Genomic DNA, 23,552 nt, shown 5'->3' on the forward strand with positions numbered 1-23,552 from the left:
CCATTCCTAGTTATATGGCCAAGATAAATGAAAACATATATTCACATAAACACTTATAAAATGAAGTTGGACCCTTACCTTACACTATAAACCACAAGAACTCAAAATGCATCAAAGACACAAATAAGCTGCAAGCATAAATCTCTTAGAAGAAAACAAGGCAAAAGCATCACAACACTGAATTTGGCAGTAATTTCTTGGATCTGACTCCAAAAGAACGGGCAACAAAAAAAATAAACTGGACATCATCAAAATTATACTCTTTTGTGTATCATGTAATGGGAAATAATATTGCAAGTCATACATATGATAGGGGATTAATATCCAGAATACATAAAGAACTCTTATAACTCTACAGCAAAAAACCAAACAATCTAATTAAAAAATGGGCAAAGGACTTGAATAGGTATTCCTCCAAAGAAGATATACAAATGGCCAATAAGCACAAAACAGGATGTTCAACATCACTAATCATTAGGAAAATGCAAATCAAAACCATAATGAGGTAACATATTAGGACAACTATTTTCAAAACAGAGAAAATAAGGGTTGGAAGACATGGGCAAATTAGAACTCTTATGCACTGCTGGTAGGAATGCAAAATGGTGCAGTCACTGTGGAAAACAGTTTACCATTTCCCCAAAGTATCAAAAATAGAGTTATCATATGATCCAGCAAAAAAAAAAAAAAAAAAAAAAAAATGAAAGCAGGGTCATGAGTAGATATTTACACACCCATATTCAGAATAGAATTATTCCTAATAGCAAAAAAGCAGAAGCAAACAAGTGTCTATCGATAGGTGAATGGGTAAATAAAATGTGATGCATACAATCAGTGGGATTTATCACTAGCCTTTTAAAAGAAGGAAATTTTGACACCTGCTATAATATGGATAAACTGTGATGACATTACATTAAGTTAAATAAACCAATTATAAAAGGACAAATATTGGATGATTCTACTTATATAAGGTTCCTAGAGTAGTCAAATACATAGAGACTGAAAATAGAATGTTGATTGCCAGGGCGGGTGCTGGAGGAATGAAAGAATGGGAATTTAGTGTTTAACGGATAGAATTTCATTGAAGATGAAAAAGTTCTGGAAATATATGGTCATAATGGTTGTACAACAGTGTGAATGTACTTTAAGCCACAGAACTATACACTTTATGTTATGTATATTCTACTACAATAAAAAAATAAATGTTCATAGCAGTATTACTCATAATAGTAATAGTTTCTCCCATAAAAGGGAGAAACAACACAAATGTTCATCAACTGATAAGTAGATAGATAAAATGTGGTATATCCAGGGGTGCCCGGGTGGCTCAGTCAGTTAAGCATCTGACTCGGTTTCAGCTCAGGTTTTAGGAGTTCAAGCCCTACACTGGGCTCTGAGCTGAAAGTGAGGAGCCTGCTTGAGATTGTTTATCTCTCTCCCTCCCTCTCTCTCTGGCTCTCCCCCACTAGAGCTGTCTCTCTCTCAAAATAAATAAATAAACTTTAAAAAAGTGGTATATCTATACAATGGAATATTATTTAGCAATAACAAGGAATGAAGTTCTGATACATGTTTTAACATGGATGAATCTTAAAAACATTATGGTAAGTGACAGAAGCCAGTCACAAAGGACTACATATTGTATGATTCCATTTACATGAAATGTCCAGAATGAACAAATCCATAAAGACAGAAAGCAGATTAATGGTTGCCTAGGGCTGGGAGTAGGGGAAGCTAAAGAGTGATGACTAATAGGAATGTGGTTTCTTTAAGGTGTGATGCAAATGTACTAAATTGTGGTGATGGTTGCAAAACTCTGAAAATACTAAAAGCCACTGAATCGTACACTTTAAATGGGTGAATTGTATCTCAAAAGAGCTTTTTTTTTTCTTTTAAGCCAACAGACCAACAAGTGACTGAATGGAATTGTAAAATGAAGCAAAGGGATAAATAAAAGATAACTAAGAGAGGACAGAAACACCAGAGTTTAAATTCTTGCTCTGCCATTTATTATCTGTGTGACACTGAGCAAGTTACCTAAACTCTCTGAGCTTCAGTAACATCTACCTATGGGTGGCTATGAAAACTAAACAAAATAATACATAAAACACTTAGTATAGTAACTGCTATATGGCTGTCCTTCCCTCCCTTATCCTCCTACCTAATGCTAAAAATTCCACCACCAATTGTATGGATATAAATTCAATGATACTTATATGTGAATTTTACAATTAGGAAGCCATGTCTCCCCTGGGTAGCAAATAACCTAAAAGTCACCAATTATATTTTAATGGCAAAGCTATTTTATTTTATTTTAATTCCAATATTGTTAACATATAGTATAATATTAATTTCAGGCATACAATATAGTGTTTCAACAATTCCATACATCACCCAGTGCTCATTACAAGTGCACTCCTTAATCCCCATCACCTATTTCACGGATCCCCCTACTCACCTCCCTTCTGTTAACCATCAGTATGTTCTCTATAGTTAAGAGTCTGTTTCTTGGCTTGTCTATTTTTTTTCCCTTGCTCTGGTTTTTTTTTTGTTTGTTTGTTTATTTATTTTTGAGAGAAAGAGAGAGCACAAGTGGGAGAAGGGCAGAGAGAGGAGACACAGAATCCAAGGAAGGCTCCAGGCTCTGAGCTGTCAGCACAGAGCCCAAGGGACTCGAACTCATGAACCATGAGATCATACCTGAGCCAAAGTCAGATGCTTAACCAACCGAGTCACCCAGGCTTCCCTCATTTGTTTTGGTTCTTAAATTCTACATGTAAGTGAAATCATCTGGTATTTATCTTTCTCTGACTTTTTTCACTTTGCATTAATGCTTTCTAGCTCCATCCATGTCATTGCAAATGGCACGATTTCCTTCTTTGTAATGGCTGAATAAAATATTCTATTGTATCTATATACCACATCTTTATCCATTCATCAGCCAATGGACGCTTACATGACAAAGCAATTCTCAACTGCTAATTCACAGCAAGTTAAAACCCAATGCAAAGGAAAGATAAATTTAAACAGCTCTTTTCACCAATTATCTCTCAACTTCTTTATGTCTCCCCTTGTGTCTTCTTTCTTTACCTATTTGCCTTCTACCTTATCCTTTATTCCAAAGTTTTATTCTTAGACTGCTACTGATCATGAGAAAGGCAACATCTTACTTTTTTCCATTATAATAGATGTTAAGATATGAATATATTTCATATATAATGACTGATGATACAAGATATGATATAGTACCAAACTCTAATCAGCTAACCCACCCAAGTACCCTAAACAAAAAGATGAACAAACTTTAAAAGATGAGAATAAAAAGGAATGCAAGAAAGCTTCCATTTTCCCTTGTGTTAATGACTCTCATACTTGTTCAGCTGGAGATAGAATCCTGCAACAATTGGAATTTCTCCATACTATCCACAAGTGAAGTTCCACCACCAAAGAGAGTCAGATGCTTTAAGCTGGTATTAGTGCAATCTGACATATTAAACTATGCTTCCAATTTAAATATACTCTACTCTTTATTTAAATATACCTCCATTTAAATGTTAAATAATAATTTATTCAAACTATCTTAAAGGACAATGACTTTCCAAGGGGCATGTGCATTATAAATGCTTCCAGAATAAGACTGAATAAACCGATATGGTTAAGAAAAATAACCATTGTGATGACACAATTCCTACTAAAAACATTTCAACAAAAATTCTTAAGTGGTATCTCTATATAAACTTTTAGTACAATTTTAACTTACTATAACATTTAAGAATATAACTCTAAAGTTGCTACAGAAGACCAGTACTTTTTTCTCCCTCTGCAAACTCCTTAATGCTCCTTAATCCCTAACTGTACTGTCCCATTGTATTTTACTTCAAAATGTTTATTGGACATGGTGCATGAATTTAAGTATATTAAGTGTTTTTAATACAATATATTAATAATCCTCACAACAATCTTAAGAAGTAGGTATTAATATCACCATTTTATAACCTTAATGAAAGGTTAATGAAGGTTCTAACACTTTAGAACCTTCAAATACGTATCACAAGGAATAGCCATACTAGAAGCACCCAAGCTAACCATCACTCTTTCCTGAAACTCTTTTCTGGTTTCCTTAACCCTATACTAAATTGGTTCTCTTCCTCCCTCTCCACCTACTCCTCCTGGTCTCTATTTGTGGCTCCTCTTTTTTCTCCCCTTGAGTCATTTGCTCTTCTCAATGTATACCCTCCCTCCCAACAGATCTTCTATTTGTGTGTGTGTGTGTGTGTGTGTGTGTGTGTGTGTGCGCGCGCGCGCAGAACGGGCAAGCATGAAGGGGGGGAGGGTGGAAAAACGGGGAGGGGGAGGTTGAGAGAGACTCTCAAGCAGGCTTCACGCTTAGTGCAGAGCCGGACACAGGCTCAATCCCACAACCCTGGGATCATGATCTGAGCCAAAACCAAGAGTCAGACGCTTAACTGATTAAGCCACCCAGGTGCCCCAGATCATCCATTTTTATGGCTTCATCTTATCACTATTGGCCGGTTGACTCCCAAGTCTGCAATTCCAATTGTGTTCTCTAATCCAAACTACTATTCCTCAACATTTCTTCTTTCAATACCTCAAATTCAACATGCAACAATCCTAACCAGTTATAATCTCCAAAAGGCCAACTCTTCTAACCTTCTTACTCACCTCTGGTAATCACAAAGCATCATCATCCCATTCACCCAGACTCCCCCGCTTAAGTCACACAGCAATTTCTGTTGTGTTTTCCTTTGAAATGTCCCTCATTCATCCTTTTTGGTTCCACTGATACAGACTCCACTAAAACCCAAGTCCTCAGCAATTCATCTAAATTATCATGAGCTCTTCGTTATTATTCACTCTGGTCTCTCCACTTTGGTTTGTGTATAATAAATAGTCTTTCATTCATACAACACACTTATGAAATGACTAGCATATGCTAAGTACTGGCTGGGCAGCAGAGATTGAACAGTGAGAAAAAAAGACATCTCTTTCTAGCAGAGGACACAGGAAAAGCAAACAAAATGTTCACATAAAAAATTATAGATTGTGACAAATGCTATGATACATACAAACACATTGCTTTCGTAAGGGACAGAACTAGAAGGGCTACTTCAGAAATTTAGTTAGAGATGGAATTTAGCTGACATTTTAAGATGAAAAGGAGAGAGTCATGTAAATATTTAGAGTTCTCTAAGCAAAGGAAACCACAAAACACATAGGTTCTAGGAGGGAAAAAGCCTGGCGTGTTTTGAGAAATGACCTAGTCTAATGTGGCTTGAGAATAATAAAGGAAAAAGTGATACAAAGTAAGGATGAAACAGACATAGGCCAGTTTTGTTCTATGCATTAAAAAAAGTCCTTAGGGGTACCTAGGTGGCTCCCTCAGTCAGCTAAGTATCCGACTCTTGGTTTCGGCTCGGGTCATGATCTCACACAATTCGTGAGTTCAAGCCCCACATCAGGCTTTGTGCTGACAGTGCGTTGCCTGCTTGGGATTCTCTCCCTCTCTCTCTGCCCCTTCCCTACTCACTCCTTCTGTCTCTCTCAAAAATGAACCTTAAAAATAAATTTTTTTAAATAAAGTTCTTAAACAGTTTTAAGCAAGAAGTTCTAATCTAGTATACACTGTGACAGAGACTGCTAGTGCTCATTAAGATCTGTGTTCTCCTTTCCTTCATTAGCACATTGCTATACTACATTTCCCAGTCACCCCTGTAGTTAGGTGGGATCATGTGACTCAGTTCTGACTAATGGAATCTGGGTGAAAGTGATACATGCCACTTCCAATATGGGGACTAAAAGCTTCTTCCATACTCCCTTCTCTTTTCAAAACAACCCCAAAAGCCACATGGTGGTAACAGTGATGACTTAAAAAGATATAGGAGCCTCTTTCCCTGAATGACTGCATGGAACAGAGGTATCCCAACTCCTACTCCATTACACATATACACTAGACTGTAATGTGAGAAAGTAATAGAAACCTCCACTGTGTTAAGCCACAAAGATTTGTTGCTTACTAGGGCTGTTAGCATACCATGACTAATACAGAAATCTTAAAAACATTTCTCTGCCTGCTCTATCAAGAATGAGTTAAAAGGAAAGAAAAACCACAACTGATACACTTCTGTCAAGACTCAACAACCACCCAATGAAAAAACAAAGAACTTAAGACATTTCTCCAAAGATATATAAATGGCCAATAAACATAGTACAGGATGCTCAACACTGCTTATCATTAGGAAAATGCAAACAGAAACCACAATGAGCTAAAACCCTATACCCATTAAGATGGTTACTATCAGAAAAAAGAAAGAAAGAAAGAAAATAACAAGGGATTGGTAAGGATTTGGAGAAATTGGAATCTTTGGGCACTGTTGATGGAAATGTAAAGTGTGCACTGTTGGTGGGAATGTAAAATGGTAGAGATCTTTCCTAGAGATATAAATTTGTAAAGCATCCACCTATTGATACTACTTAAAAGTCACAGGACTGAGTATAAGAGGGAAGTAACTCCAGAACAAAGTTCTAAAATGCCAATATAAAAAACTAAGCAAATGAAAGATATCATTTATTCAACTCCAAATTCCTTGCAAATTTCCTAAATTAAATATGCAGACATCAGGTATTCTATTAATTTCACTGTCATACAGCTACCAATGCCTTCTTACCTGGTACAATCTGGACTTACTGCTCTTTTATTAGATAATCAGCATTCAGGGAATCCTCTTTACTATCACCTTAGGATTCCCTTTGTCTCTCTAAAATCTGATTTCCTGTTTCCTGTATCTTTCACCTTCTCTTTTATGGAGGTTTTCTCCTTCCTTTTGGTGGGTAGAACAAATCACACATTAGCTTTCTGAGAAAGGAAGTAGGGAAGAGAAATTTGTGGAGACCTTGCATGTCTGAAAATGTCTACACTCTAAACTTATGCTTAATTTGACTGGGAAAACAATTCTAACTTGGAAATCATTTCCTCAGATTTTGAGAGCACTGCTCACTACCTTCTGGCTTGTGAGTCTGCAGTTGAGAATACTGAATCTTTGTAATGACTCATTTCCCCTACCTCTGGATGTTCTTTGTTCTATGTATTTCAAACTTTCATGAGGACATACCTCAGTGTCTATGTGTACTAGCTAGTTATTGCTCCTGGCTTCAAACCTAGTTCTCTACTCTGTAATGTTGGGAGGCTGGAACCCTATAAATCACATATCTCCTTTGCTAGCTGACTCCCTATCAGACTCTGTATTCTCCATACAAGAAAGACACTAGAAGACTAAAGGAGGGAACAAGGAGATACTCCTTCAGGTCAGCATCAACCAACAACCATCAACCAACAAACTTCACTCTGGCAACAGCAATGATTCCAGCAGCAGCAACTGGCTCCAGTTAGCAATTTTTTTTTGCTTTTGTGCTTTTCCTGCCATTCACAGACCACCCTAAAATACCTTTACTTTCTGAGCAGGTAGCAACTCCTCAGAAGTTTCAGTTTCGGCTCCTCCGGACCACTCTTCATGCTTCTAAATTCTAATAATCCCAAGATCTTCTTCCAGCCCTAGAAGCTAGTAATTTACTTCTTATAGTTACTATCTGTATGATACCTGAGTATTCCTTTAGTGTCTTTTCAGTTCTCCAGTTATCTAGTGTATTGGTTTTTGAGGGCTGCTATAACAAAGAAACACAAACTAGGTTGGCTTACACAAATATCCATCTCACAGTTGTGGAGGCCAGAAGTCCAAAATCAAGGTACTGGCGATGTTCTAGGTAACTAGGTAAGGATCTGTTCTAGGACTCTCTCCTAGCTTGTGGTAGCCTCAAGCATTCCTTGGCCTGTAGATGGCCATGTTCTCTCTATGCCTGTCTTCATCCAAATTTGTCTAAATTCCTCCACTGTTATTAAAGAATGCCAATCATATTGGATTAGGGCACACTCCACTCACCTCATTTTAACTTGATTTACCTCTGTAAAGTCTGTATTTCCAAATAAGGTCACACTCTGGGATGCTGAAGGACTAGGACTTCAACATATCTTTTTGAGGTGACACTATTCAACCCATAATATAGCTAAACAACTCTTTATATTAAATTCTGTTATAAGTAATGTGGTCTCCATTTTCCTGACTAGTCCCAGATTCAAGGTATGCATTTATTTTCATCCATTTTCCTGAGTACCAAAAGGCCTCTCAATTTGTAAAATGGGGTTCCTCAACTCTGGGGATTTTTCTTCATTATTTCACTGATAATTTTTCTCCACTCTTTTCTCACTGGCATTTCTGTTATACAGAAATTCACCTCCTGGACTGACCTTTTATCTTTTTATAACCTATTTTCCATATTTTCCTCTATTTTATTAAAGATCTCTCTTTCAACTTCCTTTCTTCTCCTGTTTTTTCTTACTATTATGCTCTAATTTTAAAGAATTATTTTTTGTTCTGACTGTTGCAAAAAAAATTTTTTTCTAATTGATCTCATGTTAAAAGCTTACTTCATGCACCTGGTGATCCTTGATTGTCTGCTCATATTTAAAACTAGGGCCCTAGAGGCAGCCTGGCTGGCTCAGTCAGTAGAGCATGTGACTTTTGATCTCAGGATGGTGAGTTTGAGCCCTATGTTTAGCATAGAAATCACTTTAAAAGAAATGAATAAGTGAATAAATGAAATAAATGAAATAAATGAAATAAATAAATAAATAAATAAATAAAGGTCCTGGGCTGGAATGGTTGCAAGTAGAGATCATCATTCAGGTCATCATGATCTAAAGCCAAAAATCAAAACAAAACCAAGTAAAAATTTGCTTGGGTTGAGTGAATTATAATTATTAAAAGTTAATAATGGGTTCTTTCCATCATTTTAGAACCTGTGGAGGCCTGCTGAGAACAGGACTCCTAAAACGACAAATATATCTGGAAGGCTGTGGTCTAAGGCCATTTTTGCTGGCCAGAAGCAGGTTCTCTGAAATCAGAGGGAACACACAGCTCTTCTTAAAATTGAAGGTGTTTATGCTCAAGATGAAACTGAATTCTATCTAGGCAAGAGATGTGCTTAATGTACAAAGCAAAAAACACAGTGACTCTTAATGGCAAACTGAACAAAACCAGAGTAATCTGTGGAAAAATAACGTGCTCACAGCAACACTGGCATGGTTCATGCCAAATTCTGAAGCAACCTTCCTGCTAAAGCCATTGGCCACAGGATCCAAATGATACTATACCCCTCAAGCATTTACATTTACTGAAAAATAAAGGTGTAGATTTGTTCTCGTTTAAAGAAAAAAAAGAGTAAATATGGAAAATGAACCAGACCACAAAAATGTCTAACAGAGCCTCTGTGCCAAGACTACTGAAGACAAGCTGAATAAGTCTTTCAATCTTGAACCTTCAGTTTCAAAATTCTTTTACATGGATCTAGACAAGGAACTGGAGTTTAAAAATGATGTGACTGGGGCAGCTGGGTGGCTCAGTCGGGCATCCAACTCTTGATTTCGGCTCAGGTCATGATCTCATGGTTCATGAGACTGAGCCCTGCATGAGAGTCCATGCTGACAGTGAATCCCTGCTTGGGATTCTCTCTCTACCCCTCCCCCACTTACAAGTACATTCTCTCTCCCCCAAAATAAATAAACTTAAAAAAAATAATCTGACTGATGACAAGGAGTTTGATATCCCTTACAGCTGATACTCCTCCAACATTGGAAAGCATAATCAGTAAGACTGATGATGAAGAGGAGTCTTTTATTCTTGAGGATCTTACATTGTTAAACATTGATACTACTGATTCTCACTCCTATGATACTTCATCTGTAGCAAGTTCAGATAGTGGTGACAAGACAAACTTAAAAATGAAGAAGAAATTACCTGATTCTTTTTCACTCCTTGGATTAGGCAACATTCACTACTGAAGGGAATTTCTGCCCAGATAGGGTCTGTAGCTAACAAAGTGGATGCGGGCTTGCCTACAGCAATTAGTGTCCAATCTAATAGCAGCACATCTCATGAATTGGCTTAATATGTGATCAGAATCAAGCTTTGCAACTAGGAAGCACTAGTGTTTTAGGACAGTATGGAACCATCTCTGCCCTCAGTATCAACAACGATTACTCAAGACTTCTCTGTGGCTTTGCTAAAGGACCTACCATGATGTGGGATTTGGCCAATGGAAAACTTCTAAGATCAGTAACAGATGTTCATCCTCCAGGAATAGTAATATTGCATATTAAGTTTATAGATGATCCAACTCTTGCAATCTATAATGACAGCAGAGGCTGTTTTTGCATTGACATTAAAGAGCAATGGGAAAAAGAACATGTGAGTCTAGGTGTCTTTTAAGTGGTTCCAAGGGTGAAGTTTGCTGTATTGAGCCTCTCCATTCTAAGCCTAAGTTGAAAGATCCAGCTCATCACACAGTTTTTTCCTTATCGGCCATGGCATTCTTTTCTTAAAAAATTTTTTTAATGTTTATTTACTTTTGAAAGAGAGCACAAGCAGGGAGGGGCAGAGAAAGAGGGAGACACAGAATGCAAAGCAGTCTCCAGGCTCTAAGCAGTCAGCACAGAGCCCGACACAGGGCTCGAACTTTCAAACCATGTGATCATGACCTGAGCTGAAGTTGGACGTTCAACTGACTAAGCCACCCATGTGCCCCATGGCCATGGCATTCTTAACAAAGATACTGGTCATTGGATTGAAACAATCCCTGAAAGTGTGGATGACTTTTCCTTATGGATGGATGTATTCTTCCAGTGTTCCATAGCTGGCCTGGCATTTTGTGGCAGTGCATAATTATGTGAATCCCATGCTTGCCTTCTGCAGAGGAGATGTTGTTCATTTTCTATTGGTTAAGAGATGAAACTGGAGAAAGATATGTTACTAATAAGCAAAAAAAATCTTCACCTATACTATGATTTCATCAACCTTACTTGGATAAATTCATGCACAGCTGTACCCCTGAACAGACAAGTTGAACAGACAAGTTGATTGACCAGCAGACTCAAGAGGAATTGGAAACAGTGGAGATCTCAAAAGTTCAGTTGGTCTGTTAACAGCAGCCATTTCAAATCACCAGCTACCACAGGAAATGTCAGCCAGGCACTGGCTTTGGTTGGAGAAGGCTTGTTATCAATCTACCAGTAGCTATGGTGGTCAAATCTTTCATTTGGAGACAAAATCTGTTTATGTGATGATAAGCTGGACAGACTGGGTCATCTCCTGAAACAAGACTGTCTTACAGAAGTCTTAAGCTCTTGCATGGTCTTTCTGTGAAGGAAAACGAAAAGAGTTGTGGGATTATCAGGGGATACCAGTAAGTGAAAGGCTATTGTTCCAGATCAGATGGTAGAAATCTATCCTACTATGTAGAATGAGCTCTGAAAAAGTGTCCAGACCAGGGAAAAATCTAAGTGATGGAGCACCATTTTCAGGACAGGATGCCTGTCATAGTTGATTACTGCTTGCTACTACAGCGGAAGGATCGTTTATTTAGCCAGATGTAAGACAAATAGAATTCAGGGGTCAAGGAGTGTTTTTGGAGTGCTTGAGTCATGTATTTTAAGTGATAAATTGGCAGGGATGACCCCCCCGGGTAATGAAAGATTTGATTGTTAACTTCCAAGATAAAAAATTCATGGAAAATGCAGAAGTCCTCATTGTACATATGGGTATCACCAGCCTAGATATTCAGCAGGTGTTTAAGAGAAAATTTATTAATATACGGAACATCATTCCTTTATTGATTATACTTACCTGACTGATTTGGCCTCACTTGCCTTCCATCAACCCCAATTACTGAGAACTTCTGGTAAGATGTTTCTTAAACTTGTCTTTGTCAATGTATTTCTTAGGACTGTTCTTTAATTAAAGCTAGATTATGAACTCTTACAAATCATGAGTCTTCTACTTCTTTGACATCCCACAGAGCATTTAGCATAAAGTTTACATTTGGTACTTGTTCAATATGTTTATTATATGTATATATATGTGTATATATAGTAAAGTAAAATAAAATAATAGCAAGACCCTAAAAGCTGATTGTGAATTACTTACAGTTTTTCCTCTGGGGCTAGTTAAAAGAAGCATCCTGTAAGTTCCTACCTGATAGCCAGAATTCTGGGAGCCAAAAAGGAGAAGAGGCCTTAATAAGGGTCCCAACATTGAGTACATTTACTTCAGGTAATTCAGGTGTTTTCCATGGGACACCTCATCTTCAATTATGTCTAGTGCCCACCCCTCTCTCAGAGACACTATTTTGTCCTTTACAGAGGATAAATCTTCAATCTCCTGCTGAAGCAGGAAGAGGACAGGCATTTAGCTATACAAACTGATGAAGCGATCTAGGTTTAAGCAGCTTTTTTTCCTTTTTTTGGTAATACCTTACTGAGATATAACTCACATACTATACAATAACCCATTTAAAGTGTACAATTTAATGGTTTTTAATATATTCAGAGTTGTGCAACCATCAACACAATAAATTTTAGAACATTTTTACCCCACCAGAAAGAAACCCATACACTTGAGCAGTCACACAAAACACTACTTAGCAATCAAGTGGAACCTGGAAATGAATTTGCATTTATAATAATCCTTATAATAATCCTTTGATTAGGTATCATCCCGTATTACAGAGGAGAAAAAAATGAGGCTTATAGAGGTCTAACCCCAAACAAACAGTGATGAAGCCTACAGTGGAATTTAGGCTGACTCCAGAATCTCTAAATTAGAAAATAAGATGTAGAATATGAGCATATTTTTTAAAAGTGAGCATGAGTTTGTATATTCACAGAAATAATTCTGGGGGCGCCTGGGTGGCACAGTCGGTTAAGCGTCTGACTTCAGCCAGGTCACAATCTCGCGGTCCGTGAGTTCGAGCCCCGCGTCAGGCTCTGGGCTGATGGCTCGGAGCCTGGAGCCTGTTTCCGATTCTGTGTCTCCCTCTCTCTCTGCCCCTCCCCCGTTCATGCTGTCTCTCTCTGTCCCAAAAATAAATAAAAAACGTTGAAAAAAAATTAAAAAAAAAAAAAAAAAAGAAATAATTCTGGAACATACAAAAAATAACAGTGATAAATACTAAAACAAGATACCATTTACAGGAATTAAAGATAATTATACAAGCAATCTGTGATGAGACTGCTCATACAATTAAGACTAAACAGGGGCACCAGGTGGCTCAGTAGGTTAAGCGTCTGACTTCGGCTCAGGTCATGATCTCACAGTTGGTGAGTTCAAGCCCCACACTGGGCTCTGCGCTGACAGCCTGGAGCCTGCTTCCAATTCTGTGTCTCCTTGTCTCTCTGCCCCTCCCCCACGCTTGCTCTCTCGCTGTCTCTCGCTCTCTCCGTCTCTCAAAAAATAAATGTTAAAATTTTTAAATATAAAAACCAATTAAGACTAAACATAATTGAGTTTTTTGGCAGTGGAACTTAAAGAAAAAAACTTTTTTTTTTCCTACAACAATGTAATCCTGTTTCTCCCATTTTGACATGTGGCTCAAATGAAGTCTCCCTCTCATTTCTGGCATCAGGTAGAAAAATACATATATATACATATATATACACACACACACACACACACACACACTTATATGTGTATATATATTACTGCCTAGAACAGCCTCTTGCCTAGAGCCAAAACTATTCTGCCAGTTATGATTTACCAACTAGAGAGGGCTGATGAACAGGGCTCATTTTTTTTTTTTAATTTTTTTTAACGTTTATTTTTGAGACAGAGAGAGACACAGCATGAACAGGGGAGGGTCAGAGAGAGGGAGATACAGAATCTGAAACAGGCTCCAGGCTCTGAGCTGTCAGCACAGAGCCCAACGTGGGACTTGAACTCACGGACCGCGAGATCATGACCTGAGCTGAAGTCGGTGGCTTAACCGACTGAGCCACCCAGGCGCCCTGAACAGGGCTCATTTAAAATAAGACTTGAGCCTGTTGTCATTATGACAACTGCCCCTCTTCCCATTACTAAAAGTACTGGTGCCTAAATTCTGCACTTAAGTGACAAAGACAAGGAACAATGTATCTATGTATATATTGCATGTTCCATGACTTATTTCTTCAATATTTTGTTATCCTACTCCTTGAGATTTTACATTACCATTATCCCACATCTCTGATAATTGAGTAGAACCTACCAATTCTTAGTCATAACTTCCATGATGTGCACTAGACTAAATTAAAATAAACAGCTTCAGGAAGTTCCAAAATTGTAAACTTAAGCTTGAGTGAGAGTAAAGTAGTAGTCTAGAAACAGCTTTATTAAAGGAAATCAGAAACTTTATAACAAGGGACAGGGTAAGCCAACTTTTCTCTAAAGGACCAGATAGTAAATATTTTGTGCTGTGTGAGCCACACACAGTCTCTGTCACATATTTTTCTTTTCTTATAACACTTTAAAAATGTAAAATCATTCTTAGCTTAGGACAGTACAAATAAGGTTTTTGAGAGGTTTCAATCAAGATAGTGAATTTAACACTTAATTTTTTTTTGAAGAAAATTAACACAGAAGGCAAAACATACAGGAAAGCAAACAATAGCAACAAATTTTTGTAACCAAAAAGAGACGACTGGTAACTACCTCAGCGAATTCCAGAAAGGTGAAGCCTAACCCAGTAATTGAAAAACCCAATTTATACCTTGGAAACCTCAAAGGAGTCAAGAACTAGCAGCACCTGCTACTGCTTAAACTAAGAAAAGAGGGAGTTAAATAAGGAAGACTGTGTGAAAGCTAAGAAGTGGTTAAAAACTTAGAAGTTTCCTTCCCAAATCTACCTGATGGTTGGCTACCTAACTCTGAACTGGAGGATCACCAGATATAATTAAAGATCTGTGTACCCTACCAAATGTGGGGAATGAGAAACCAGTCCCTTACACCAAAAAAAAAAAAAAAAAAAAAAAAAAAAAAATTTAAAACTTCAAACTTAAGTGTGTTTTCCCTTAAGAAAAAAACACCTTCAGGGTTTTCTCAAAAAAAAAAAAAAAAAAAAAATGGCTCACTTGGACCACCATGCGATAAAGTTCAAAGTCTTTAAGTCCCCATTAATTCAAGCTTTCAATCTCACGATAACATCCAAGGATTACTGACACCTGAAGCAAACCTCCAACATAAAACTTAGACCAATTTAGAAGAGAGTCTCCAAGAACAAACAAGAAACAAGGGGGAAAAAAAAAAAGACAAAAACAAAACAAAACAAAAAGACATTTTATAGTCTCAGAAATTAGAAAAGAAAATGTATCTATGAAACTAGCACAGAATGCTCCTTATTAAAAAAAATTTTTAAGAGAACAAAGAGTTCTTGGGAAATCAAAATCTTGCTTGCAAAAATGAAAAATTCAACAGAAGGCTCAGGAAATAAAGTAAACCTCTCATATAGAGCAAACAGAGTAGGAAATGAAAAATAAAGGAGAAAAACAAATACTGAAGGAGTAGTCTGATATACAAATAGACTAGCAGAAATAAAATTTTCAGAAAGAAAAAGGAAGGAGAGGAAACCACTGTTACAGAATAAATTGTTTCCCCCTCTCCACATCCATCTTGAAGCTCTAACTCCCAATGTGACTGAATTTGGAGAAAGGGCTTTTAGGAGGTGTCATAAGAGTGGGGCCTTAATCCAATTGGACTGATGTCCTCAGAAGCGGAGCAGGAGGAGATAGACTACTCTCCTTACGGAAAAGCCTTGTAAGGACATAGTGAAAAGGCCGGTCTACAAGCCAGGAAGAAATCTCATCAGAAGCCAACCTTGATAGCACCTGGATCTTGGACTTCTTACGCTTCAGAACTGTGAGAAAATAAATTGCTGTTGTTTAAACCACCCAGCCTCTGGTATTTTGTTATGGTAGCCCTAGCAGACTAATATAACGATCAATGAAATAATTCAAGAGAATTTCCCATAACTAACAAACATAATTTTGCAGATCTGGCTGGAACAATGAATGTCCAGGAAAACGCACAAAAATACATGTACACCAAGTCACACCCTCATGAAATTTCAGAATACAAGAGATACAAAATTCCAAAAAAAGCAAAAAACATTAGGATCAGGAATCAGAATATCCTCGAAATTCTCAAAAGGATCGCAAGCCAAAAACAATGGCGAGGTCTTCAGAATTCTGAAAGTAAATTATTTCCAACCTAAATTCATCACTCACCAAAATCACGTGGGAAGACCAAAAAAAAAAAAAAAAAAAAAAGATCTTGCATTCATTCATGCGAGATCTCAGCCTTTAACAGCAATCTACTGTGGGGTCAAAGTAGGGGTCAAAGCGACATGATTCACAGGAATTAAGAGATTTAACACAGGAGAAAGGCAAGGGGGATCACTAGCCTTATGGCAGAGACAGAAATCACCAAAACTGCCATGGACAAGACAGAAAGCTGCTCCAAGCAGGTTCAAAAACTGGTAGACAAGAAAATAATTATACTCCCAGATACATACACAAAAGAAATGAGTGTGTGTGTCCACTGAAAGACTTGTAAGTAAATGTATATAGCAACTTTATTCATAACAGCTTAAAAAAAAAACTAGGAACAAAGTATCCATTAATGGTGAATTTTTAATTGTAGATTTCATCAACAGAATACTACCCTTGGTAAGAAAGACCCCACTACTGCTGCATCCAACTTCATAAATGAATCTCATAAGCACAATATTAAGCAGAAGTAGTCACCCACAAAACATGTATAGTGTATGGTTCTACTGATATATTAAATTCAAAATCAGGGGAAAATAACCTGTAATGATACAGGTCAGAAGAGTAATTAACTTTTGGGGACAAGAAATAATGATAGGGAGGACATATGACTGAGCCTTCTGGAGCACTGGAAATGTTCTATACTTGACCTGGGTGATGGATGTATGTCTACAACTATAAAAACTCATTGAGTTATACAATGAAATTTGTGTACTTTGCTATTTTAAAAAATTTAACCATATTTTCTCTAAAAAGTTTTTAAGGAAATTAATGACATTTTCAATTGCATCCCATAACAGGAATTAATCAAAAGGGGAAAAAAATTAAGGCTTTATACACAAAGATCTGTATTTCACAATTATTTACACTACGGAAAAAAACACCTGGAAATAACATTCAGTAAATGAGTGCCACACAAATGCTGGACCTCTCTGGTGTGAGAGAGAAATTATTTGGCCTCTTTCTATTAGCAGCAGCCAAATTTAATACTAATTGACCTAAGGGAGCCATCTGCCCATAGGGAAGAGCATGTTCACAGGTTCCAAGACCAAAAAAAAAAAAAAAAAAAAACCCAAACCCAGCCTGTCAATAGAAGGCCCAAAGAGTAGCCTAAAGGAAAGGGAAAATGGCAAGAGATGCAGCTAGAAGTGGGCAAAAGCCAAACAATGGAAGGCCCTACAGGCCTTTTTAAGAATACAGAAGGGCACCTGGCTGGCTCAGTCAGTGGAGCATGTGACTCTGGATTATGGGGTTGTGAGTTCGAACCCCACAATGGGTGCAGAGATTACTTAAAATCTTTAAAAAGAAAAAAAATATGGAAAGGAAATGGGAAATAAAAAAAAACACAGAAAAATTAAAGTGACTTCCCTAGGCAGCAGAATTGGGGGGGCGGGGGGGGGGGGAGCGAATGGGACTGTACACATAGTATTCTAAATGTTTCTAAAAATAAAAAATGTTATCAAGAACATGTAGTACCTGTAAGCAATCAAAAATTTCTAAGGAAATTTTTCCAATGCTTGTTTAATTAATAGAATATTTCTGTTGTAAATATAAATTTTTATTTTGCTAGAATACTCAAAATACAGGGCATATTAATTCTTTGTTATATCAATTATTTGAGTTGATCTAAATGTAACATGATTTGGAAGTATGTACTGAAATTTTTGGAAGGCCAATTCTTAAAACAACAACAATAACTAAAAACCTTTTTAGACATATCCATTTTTTAAAAGCCATATTCTCACTGCTTTATTCAATTGGTCTGTTTGAGGAAAAGCAGAAATTATTCATACCATACTTCCATCCAATTCAGCAATCCTTAAATACAATTTCAGGAATACAGAACAAGATAGTCAGTATTTCAACAGTTTATTTTAGCAGATTATTTATTTTTAAATGTTTATTTATTTATTTTGAGGGGGGAGGGGCAGAGAAAGAGAGAGAGACTCTCCAGGCACCCGACAGCAGATAATTTATTTACACAAATAAAAAACATGCAATTATAGGGGCACCTGGGTGGCTCAGTTGGTTAAGTGTCTGACTTCACCTCAGGTCATGATCTCATGGTTCGTGAGTTCGAGCCCCACGTTGGGTTCTGGGCTGACAGCTCAGCGCATGGAGCCTACTTTGGTTTCTGTGACTCCCTCTCTCTCTGCTCCTCCCGTTCATGCTCTCTTTCTCTCTCTCTCTCTCAAAAACGAATAAACACTAAAAAAAATTTTTTTAATAAAAAATAATTTAGAAAACAATTATAAACCAGGAAATAAAAGAAAAACAGCTTCTAACCTGTTTCAAACCAAAAGAGGAAAACATTCCCTCCAGAGATATTTCACCTGACAGTTTTCTGTTCTACATTACACCGTTTAACTCTTACTACATAAATGTAAAAAAAAAAAAAATACCAAGGCAACCCTATGCTGATGCTATTAACAGAAACTTTAGAGCCAAAAGGAGAAAAAAATGTCAAGAACAAATATAAAAAAGCTTTGACTCCCGAAATGGAAATGTTTGCAGAATACTTTGCTCAATAAGCAGATTGCTCAATAATCTGCTACCTGACAGATGAACAAGATGACAAAGTAGAAAAATGTAAAAGTGTTGCTGTTCTAAGAATCTAAAAAAGAACATTTAGCTAGATCATTAAATATAGTTATGTGATAAACCCTGCAGATTTCCTCCAAACCATTGCAATGTTCACATTTACTCTGAAGACACCCAAACATTCCGTCTCTTTGAATCAAGAGAGTCAAGCAAACTAACCTTCAGTAGTAATAGTTCTAAGAGATCCACTCACTTTTTAATGAATCACGGACTCCAACTATAGAGATGACAATATTATTTTTGTTAATGCTGTTAATACAGCTAACAAGCATAGAAAAAAGACTTTAAATCAGTTTTAATGATTAAACAATCCAAGTCATAAAGACTCCACTGCCCTTACATACAGGTTTTGAATCTAAATGAGAAGGCACAAAAACACAAAGTGCAAAGTAATGTGAAGCAAATAATACAAAACTACATTGCAAAATATGTGAAGTAGTATAACTTCATAAGAAATTCACAGAAGAGCACCTCCGTGATTAAGTGTCCAACTTTGGCTTAGGTCATGATTTTGAGGTTTGTGAGTTCATGAGTTCCAGCCCTGCATCCAGCTCTGTGCCGGCATCACAGAGCCCGCTTTGGATCCTGTCTCCCTCTCCCTTGGTCCCTCCCCCACTTGTTCCTTCTCTCCCTCCTCCCTCTCAAAAATAAATAAACATTAGGGGCGCCTGGGTGGCTCAGTCGGTTAAGCGTCCGACTTCAGCTCAGGTCACGATCTCGCGGTCCGCGAGTTCCAGCCCCGCGTCGGGCTCTGGGCTGATGGCTCAGAGCCTGGAGCTTGCTTCCGATTCTGTGTCTCCCTCTCTCTCTGCCCCTCCCCCGTTCATGCTGTGTCTCTCTCTGCCTCAAAAATAAATAAAAGTTAAAAAAAATTTTAAAAATAAAATAAAATAAAATAAAATAAAATAAAATAAAATAAATAAACATTAAAAAAAATTCACAGGAAAAAAATTTTTTAAAGAATACAAAGAACTTGGGGCACCTGGGTGGCTCAGTAGGTTAAGCTTAACGGCTCTGATTTTGCCCCAGGACATCATCTCACAGTTCCTGGGCTCAAGCCCCACATCAGGCTCTGCACTAAGACTGTGTGATTCTTTCTCTCCACCCCCCCCTTCTCGTGCTCTTTCTAAATAAACTTAAAAAAAAAAAAAAAAAAAAAAAAAGAGCACTTGGGTGGCTCAGTCAGTTAAGCATCCGACTTTGGCTCAGGTCATGATCTCCTGGTTTCTTGAGTTCTGCCCCGAATTGGGCTCTGTGCTTGTGCTGTCAGAATGGAGCCCACTTCAGATCCTTTGTCCCTCTATCTCTCTGCCTCTCCCCTGCTGGCACGTGCATGCATGCACACTCTCTCTCTCTCAAAAATAAACATTAAAAAAAATTAAAATTGAATTAAAAGAAATACACAGAAGTTGACTTAGGAAATCAATGTTTGGGTTTCAGCTCTGCCATCATCACTAGATGTGTGAATTTTAGTGTAGTTATTCTGTATGGATTTCATTTTCCTTACCTATAAATCAAATGGTTGGAATTCCAATGTTCCTGCCATATTGCTTCATATCATGACACAAGCCCACATAAAATTAAAAAAAAAAAAAAAAAAAAGGAATGATAAAACAGTAAGGCTATGGGTTCAAAGGAAAGCAACAACACAGGGAACAGAAAGTTCTGGAAGGCTGCACTGACTTCAGGACCAAAAATTAAATTTCAACAAAACAGGATTTCATTTGCTACTTTGGTAATAATCTGGGGGGGTTTGAGGGGGTTTCTTTTAAAGAATAAGAAAGCTATGGATAGGCAATCAAATTTTCAACAGATACGAAGGCAGACAAACACAAAGTCTAAATGAGAATCAGAGATTGGTTTAGTTAGGATGGACAGCTCCCAGAAAGAAATACCACTGTCATATGAAAAAAAGGCTTTGCGCAGACTATTAGAAGATGAGGAATTCTGAAGTATACTCTGTAGGTAACAGGGAGCTATTGCTGGTTTCACAGTGACGGACGTGCTGGAAGCATTATTTTAAGATTAAGGCAGAAGGCAGAACATACTGAATAGAGAGAAAAGGTAGGCAGAAAACCTAGTTAAAAGCTAGTGGAAAGGAAAAGATACACGAAAGAAATTTCCAAAAAAATGGTGGATGAAAATTTGCCAATGTTATATTAATGAAAGATGTCAAAGACACAAGGTTTGTGTCTGGATAGCTGAAAGTATGGTATACCAAAACAAAGGCAGCATATATGGAATCAGTAAAATGAGGATCATCCAGATAGAATCATTGCCTTAAACAATCTTTAAACATCAGTTGTCTTCCTAAAACAGCACAGCCAAGTACTTACAAGGAATTTGTTAAATGCTTAGTGATTTCACGGAGTTTCCTCCAATTTTACTTAGCAACTAAATAATCACTTAATCTCCTGATGTAGGTAGAGAACATTTGGTATCTTTCCATATTATAAAGGTAAGTAAATTGTGAAACTTGTTAAACTGTGATACTACGATAGGAAAAAATGGACTGTATCCTGTATTTATTTTTTAATATTTATTCTTTTTGACAGAAAGAGAGAGAGAGAGGAGAAAGAGAGCGGGACTGAGGATCAGAAGCAGGTTCTGCACTGACAGCAGTGAGCCAGATGTGGGGCTTGAACTCATGAACCGTGATATCATGACCTGAGCCACCCAGGCCTTTCCAACAAGCGATTTATAACAATAATCACATCAAATCTACCTTGAGCTTTTTGGCAAGAAAGCTCTCAAAGGTCCAAAAGAAAAATAAACCCATAGGCATAAAGTATCATTCAGTATCTAACAAAACATTCTGTGTATGTGTGAAATTTTATTTACATGGACCTGAAAGCACTGGTGAAGCCTGGATTAAAAGATAATGTGCAGAAAAATAAAGCGGAAATTTAAAATGTAATACGTGAACAAGGACAGCTAAGTCTTGAATACTCTGCAAATAGTGTTTACAGGTATTATAACTATTTCCTCCAGATCACAATTTTCCCAAAAAAGAAAATTCGAGTCTGTGATCAAGATGGAATAAAACTACTATTAAACAACCAATGCTTATTTCTTGAGTTACTATCAAACTGTGAATGGGAGCCTATTTAAGAACTGAACATTACTGACAATTAGCAAACAAACAAAACCTTCTTGGCTTATTTCCCCATTTACTTTGTGACCTCGATGAAGACTGAGATTCTAAAAAAAGTGCTTTCCAAATGCTTAACAAACTGTATGGCTGGTTTTTCATAAATTTACCAAAGTAGGCCTTCTAAAAATGAATACCTCTTACAACATTTACCCGTTTTGATCAGACATTGAGCTTCTTCGCTCACCATCCAAGATGGGATTAGAAATTCTCAACTTCATTCTTTCCTAACTCCTACGGTTTCTTACCAAATCTAACGGGTAAAATTATTTTTAGGTGACCAGCTCATCCGTTCGACATTAACTTTAGCTCCTATAATGTTACAGTTCTCAACCCTAAGAAAATCCAGCTTCCCAAGCTTCTAACTGCAAATTTAACTTTTATGGAAGCGCCTAAGAAAACAGTACAAAACCAACTATTGAGATAATTTCTTTCTTTTACCGGGTATATTACACTTCAAGTCAAAAGCTCACAGCGCAAGCAACAAGCAAACGTACGTATGTACAGCAGGTCCACACAGTTAAAATAACCCAGATTTCCCGAGAACGAGGGAAACGGCGGGGGGGGGGGGGGGGGGGGGGGGGGGGGGGGGCCTGGGAGCGGGGGGGGAGGGGCACAGGGCGCATCCCAAGGATGTCCACCCTCAACACAGGTTGCGGCTCCTTCCCCTTCTCTAGCGCTGGAGATGAGCGTGCCCCTTCCCTCCTCTACCAGGTCCCTACCTTCCCGGCCTCGGATTACGCCACAACAGCCAACAGGACTTTTTAGGGAGGAAAAAGAACCGGGGGAGCGCGCACGCCGTACACTCGACCTCCCAGCCTCGCAAGACCGGCCGGCCAGAGCGAGGCCTGGGGCTGCGCCACCCGGGCACTGACCAGAGGGTCGCGCGGAGCCGCGGTGCAAACGCCCAGGCCCGGCCGAGCGGCCTCCCCGCCCCCTCCGACTCAGCTCCGGGCCGGCAGACGGCGCCCGGGGAGCTAACTTCGCCGGAGAAGAGGAAGCGACGCAGCGAGTAACAGGCTGTGTGGACGTACGGGGGAAGGAACCGCTGTCTGCCGTCTGCCTGTCGGCAGGACTGTCTCACCTTCCCTCTGCCGGGTCCGTGCGGCCCCAGCTCACCTGAGGAGGGCACCGGGACGCCGCCGCGGCCGCCGCGATGGCCGTTACGGCACGAGGCCTCCGCTCTGCCGCCGCGTAGCTCTCGGGAGAGGGGCGGGAGGCGCGCGGCGAGCAGGCGGGGCTCCAGCACCGACTGGCCGGGAGGCGACGGGCGGATCCGCGCGGGCAGGAAACCCCCTCCCGGCACAATCCGATAGGCTCAGTCGCTCCCTTCCCTCCTATCCCTGAAGCGATGGCTGTCTGCGCCGCGCTCGGATTGCTCGTGTCCGCATGTCAATCAAGCGGTGTGTAGGGCGTGGAGCTAGCTGAAGCAGCTCCGCGGAGAGAGAGAGCGAGAGGTTGGGAAGCGCTTGGCCTGACCCTGACTCTTGTCGCTTTTGCCTCTTAGGTTGCTCTGGCTGATTACTTTGGGCCTTTCTTCCTCAGTGCCACATTAGGGACTCCATAGCAGAAGTTACTGCTTCCCAAGTTAAGCCC

The 23,552-nt window shown here is 38.6% G+C and overlaps 1 protein-coding gene across 5 annotated transcripts in view; it reads right to left on the reverse strand.

Annotated features, from left to right (window-relative positions):
- The window catches only part of NCK1 (NCK adaptor protein 1), a 98,592-nt gene extending 75,372 nt beyond the window's left edge, over nt 1–23,220 (reverse strand). The window contains exon 1 of one of the 5 annotated variants that reach the window (XM_049628774.1): nt 23,076–23,220. The gene's annotated coding sequence lies outside the window, so the exon portion shown is untranslated. The other 4 variants (XM_049628773.1, XM_049628778.1, XM_049628776.1 and 1 more) reach the window with 4 other exon arrangements.
- Between the last annotated feature and the right edge of the window lie 332 nt (nt 23,221–23,552).

This window comes from Panthera uncia, chromosome C2, assembly GCF_023721935.1.
Source record: "Panthera uncia isolate 11264 chromosome C2, Puncia_PCG_1.0, whole genome shotgun sequence".
In the NCBI taxonomy this organism is placed as follows: Eukaryota; Metazoa; Chordata; class Mammalia; order Carnivora; family Felidae; genus Panthera; species Panthera uncia.